This window comes from Myiozetetes cayanensis, unplaced genomic scaffold, assembly GCF_022539395.1.
Source record: "Myiozetetes cayanensis isolate MyiCay16 unplaced genomic scaffold, myiCay2020 scf5-8, whole genome shotgun sequence".
NCBI classification, from domain to species: Eukaryota; Metazoa; Chordata; class Aves; order Passeriformes; family Tyrannidae; genus Myiozetetes; species Myiozetetes cayanensis.
In genome coordinates this window covers 29024896-29030155 of record NW_026087742.1, presented here as the reverse complement: position 1 = coordinate 29030155, position 5260 = coordinate 29024896, and the positions used below count along the sequence as shown (strand labels likewise).

Here is a 5260-nt window from a genome sequence, read left to right as displayed (position 1 = left end):
AAAAAATCCAAGCAGCTAAGGAAGTGAAGTATAAAGCAGCAAGAGCAGAGGGATTGAAAGGGTGGGTAAAACATAACTGTTCTCAAAGAAATAAGGACTCCATGAGACTTTTCAGGGAGCAGGCAGAGACAGTAGCCAGGTTCTGTACCAAGGCAGTGGGACTCCGAGTTGAGACCATGTTGCTGTTCATGGGAATTGCTTAGCTTCTAGAATGAAAGCCAAAGTGCAGAATAATGGAGAGACTGGGAAATACCTTCTAAGTTTCCTCAAAAGCACGGACGCTTAGCAAGCAACAGTCTACCTGTAGCCATCCTTGAAATTCTCCCCTCTGAAGCCTGTGCTTCAGGGGCACAGGCAAGGTATTTCACATGGACTTCTAGAAACCTTCCCTTGGACAGTTAGCACATTATCTGAGGAGATGATGAGGTGGCATGAACCATGGAGGCAGTGTGTTAAATAGTCAGAGGCATGATACTACCTTGCTGTAGAGTGGGGTCCAGTCTGCAACCTGCTCAGCACAGCAGTTATGCTGGTTGTTATCTGCTGAACAATTTCCAAGGGATACAGGCAGACCTTGGTTCAGCTTCCACAGAAGGAACTGGCAACCCAGTATCTTGAAGTAAAATACCTGTATTTTGTATCCTGCAGCTGTTGGTTTGTTTTCATTGAGGTTATTTTCGTTTGGATTTTCCCCTGCAGGACCATCACAAACATTGAACAAGTGGTCAAGCACCTATTTTCTTCTGTCATGAAGTCCTGGAAAGGGCCATTTCACCTTACAAATCACAGTGGGATTGTACTTCTGTGATCGTTTGAGCTAGTGTCTGATTCTCTGTTTCCTTTCACAGCACATCTCTCCAGATCTGTAGCATAATCATGTATACCTTTCCATCAATAAACTTCCCTTTTACATTGGGCATTGGCCTTTTTTGACAGAACAGATATTTTACTGATAGTCCACGTTATGATTGCTGGCTGGGGGAGGATGAAGAGAGGAATGTAACTGTCCTGCCGGCAGCACTCAGCCTCCTCTTCCAGCTACACCTGATAACACCGGCAACTACCGCAAAATGCAGCATGTTCAGTCCCTCCCACCGCCAGAGGGTGGGACCCAGTGCTCATGGCTGCTAAACAGCCCTTCACCTTTCCCCAGCCCTGAGAGTGTGCTGCCTCTGCCCCTGCAGCGTAAGAGTAGGGGGTTACATATGGACATCATGGAGTGACACTGCATCATGCTTAGTAGAGGAAAGGGTGAAGAAAGGGGCCAGCTGCAGTCCACGCCTGGTGAATGCCTGGTCCCACATGCTGGATCTCAGTGTTCCGGGCCCTCCAGTCCACAAGTCTGGCCAGAGCTTGTCCGAAAGAGTTCACGATGGATCATGATGCCCTGTCCCAGCCACCAGCAACAAGCCTCCCCGTTTTCCTGCACCCCTTGTTAACCCCTGCTTCATTACACTCGGAGTCACGGTGATTTCTGCAAACACAAAGCACTACTGGGCTGCAGCGTGCCAGAGCTGGGGGATGGATGGGAACAGCTTGAGCCAGGCACGGGAGGCACGGCTAAAGACGAGGTAGCAGAGCAGCATCGGGAGGGCTCTGGATAGAAACACGGATGATGCTCCTTTTATCGGGGGCCACCGTGGCGCCAGCAGCACTCGCCCACCCCGCCGAGCTTTCATGGGCGCGGCTCCTCCGTAGCCCGCCAGGCGGAGCCGTCGCTCCGCGCCTCTCGGGAGCAGGGAGGGATGGACCGGGCACGAGTCCGGGAAGAGACGGGGAGGAACCAGGCACGGTTGCGGGGGGAGACGGGGATGGAGCGGGCACGGATGTAGGCGGAGGCGGACCTGCCGTGCAAGGGCCCGAACGAGAATTTCAGCGACGGTGCAAACTGCTCGAGTGCTGAGGACTAGCATGTGTTTTGAAAGGATCCATCTCACCCGGCGATTCGCTAAAGCCACGCGTGGGTTGCCTCCCCCCACCCCCACCCCAGCTAAAATTAATCATCATGTCAACACAGAGTATCCCTCTTCCCGAACCAATTTCTTTTGAAAAACGTACTAAGCAATTTGAGTTCTAGAATTGCGCAGGGCTGGCCACCTAGGATATGCGTGATATTGATGTTATAAAAAGGCATTTTGTTAAGTTCCACAGACTAGGAATTTGTGGGGCATGAAATAGCTGTGGGTAGAGTGCTGGTTTCCATGCTAAGTTCCAAAATTATAATTTCACTTTCAGTAGGAGAAAAACCTTTTTTTTAAAAAGAGGCTGTGAATTTTGCTTTCCTGACACAACCCAAACTGTAGCAACTGACTCGATTTACATGAGGATAAGACCAGACTAGCAACAGAAATCAATAGTTATAGTAACGAGGTTGAAAAAACAAGCAGGCTGAGTGGATGTGGATGCAGGATGTGTATCTTTCTGAGGGATTTAAGGCAAATTAAGCTAAGGCTTCAGCACCGCACATGGAACTCATAAAAAGCCCCTCAGGTCTGGCCAAATGTTATTTTGTTCTGCCAAGCACCATTTTCTGAGAAGAAACAAGGTCCTGGGGAAGAAAAAAAAAAAAAAGGTGTGCATTTTTATCATTCTTTTGGAGCCTTCTCTTCCTGGAAGGCCAAACCTGAATATAAAAACATCGAGCATGCATTTCCCACTGCAATCCCTTCCTCTGCATGCTGAAAATGTAAGGTTTATTACTCATTTTTATCCTCTGACTCAAACAGCTAATTGCTGGTTGCAGTCGGATCTAATAAACATCCCATGCTCATACCATTCCTCCAGATATATGCATGTAGCTCATGCCTCCCTGGCTCCCACTCCCACAGGCAACAGCAATATTCTTAAAAGACATTCCAACACCTCCAAGATTTCTGGAATCTTGGCTCTAGGCTTTGTGCCACACACCTGAATCTGAAGCAAATATATTAATTGTGGATTTAGCAAGACAGGGACACCTACTAGACTGAATGTCATTTTTTTCTTGCTAATCCTGAGTTGTCATATTCAATCTGAGATTGGGGAAGTGCTCTAGGTGTCAGAAGGACAGAACCACTTGAATTTTGGCAAGGCATACAGACTAAGCAAACTGTTGCCCATATGTGAGAAAATTAGGCTCACTGGCCTAAGAGTTGCTACGAGATAGCATACTGCTGCCAACTCAAAGGCACTGAAACTGGTTTACTGTGCTCAGTATTGCACATATAAGTTTAAAAGAGCTGAAATTGTTGTGCAGGTCCTTGAACTGAGTCAGCAACACTGTGAGAAATGGGAAATTCCCAACCTCACTATGGGTGTCCGCCCGTGTCCTCTCACCTGCTCTGCAGCTTCTGGATCTCCTATGGGTCTGTCAGAAGTACATTAAAAGCTATTATGAAATGCAATTCTTATTAATAAAAAGAATTAACAAAGAGTATAGTCACATGATAAATGTCTTTGACTATAATGCTCTCTCAAGCTTACTTCCCTTTGTATTAAATACTTCTTGTAGGGTTTAATTATGTCATGGGAATTGTTTTACTGCTCATGTGGATTTCACACTCAAGGATCTGCAAAGGGCTGATGTCATGGCCTAGTTAAGAAGAAGACTTCTATTGACCACACTTACTTTGGAAAGGGAACATAAGCTGGTTTTTACTGTAGACAGTGAATCTTATCCACAGTGCAGGCAACAGGATACAAAATCAAGTGCAAAAAAAATGGATCTCTCCAGGAAGATGAGCTCCACTGTAGAATCATTCTCTTGCTAAACCCCCTCAATTGCTTAGCTAGCACCTTGTTAGACAAAAGAGTCCTTGGTCCAGGGAATTTAGTTGCTCCATCTTTTGGCTCAAATCTTCTGTGATCCCAGCAATGTCACACGTAATAGTGCCAAGCTATTAAACAGTGGCACAGCAAGACCTCAGCTGAATGACTTCTTTTACTTTACAGATGTTCAGGTCTTCTTCTCACCACCTGTGTCAAATATGAAGTGTGAGTAATGACCAACCAATTCAGTGATCAAAGACTAGAGAGGTGCCAGAGGAACCTTCGGTCAGCAAATGGTGATGTGTCAAATTACTCTGAGGAAACAACTCAGCTTTGTTCTCTGACTATTTCTTTGAGTTCATTTGCAACCTACCTGGTGGACAGTTAGGGGAGGTAGGGCTCTGTTTGCACTCAAATGACCCTCTCCATCTGATTCATCAGGCAGTTAACAGAGAAGCATGGTCACATCTCTGGCACCATTGGCTGTGAAATGCATACCATCAGAGAAGAGTTCCTGAGAACATCACTCATGTATATTTCAACTTTTTATTCAGAGCAACAATTAAAATTTTTCCCACAAATTTTTCAAGTGAAGAAGCAACACTGCGTAAGCTAATCCTGCATGTCAAAGAAATTGAAAGATTCCTTCTGCTCAACCTGCTAAAGGGCCACCTTTTGAGGGTCAAGAAAATCCTAAAAGCAAGGCATTACATTGAATACAGGACCTTATAACCTCCTTCAAGGAAACTTCTCACTCTTCCCCTTTCTGATACTTTTGCGAGCTCAGCACACTCATCTGCTGATGCCTTTTGATCCTGCCCTGGAGTCCTCCGCTCCACATTTCTGCCATACCATGTTCCTGCTGGGCAAACCAGAACCTCCTTTAAGAATGTGATTTCAGCAGGTCTTCTGGCCCCCACGTTGTCAGACTGCATATGTAACCTGACAGTTGGGAAATTTAAAAATTCCTCTTTGAGAAGGGAGGGTAAACTTAAACAAGGTAGTCAGAGGTGGAGGGAATAAAAATCACCATACAGTGTACTGACAGGACTTTCTGTGCATGCTACTAAAGTGCTAACCTTGCACATTTTTTTCAGCCTCCTACTCTTTGGCTCACTACCCAATGGGGAGGTTAAGGCTGGGTTATTACTGGAAGCAATTGCATAACCATGCCACATGTTTTCTACTTCACTTAACTAGAAGTGACTAGCTCTAGGCCCTACTGGTTCCCCTTGCTGTTCTCCCTGTCAAGGCAAGGTGTGTCCACATTTACCCAATAACCCAAGGCCTGTGCCATGGTAAAGCTCATCTGGAAAGTCCTGTGTATTGAGTGTGGGATGCACAGCTGTCTCTCTCTTCAGAGCCCTTGGCTGCTTAGGCAAGGTCTTGTCCTGTTCCCTTCCAACCACTTGTGTCCAGTGCAGGGTACCCCAAAACAGGTGGGAAGTGCAGTGGTGTAATGCCACCAGGGCAGGCTCTGTATCAGGACAGTCTTCAGAGGGGTCCTGATAAA

The 5260-nt window shown here is 46.3% G+C and overlaps 1 long non-coding RNA gene across 3 annotated transcripts in view; it reads right to left on the bottom strand.

Moving 5' to 3' along the window:
* The window catches only part of LOC126649517 (uncharacterized), a 59122-nt gene that overhangs the window by 46789 nt on the left and 7073 nt on the right, over nt 1-5260 (bottom strand). The gene's annotated exons all lie outside the window — the stretch shown is intronic.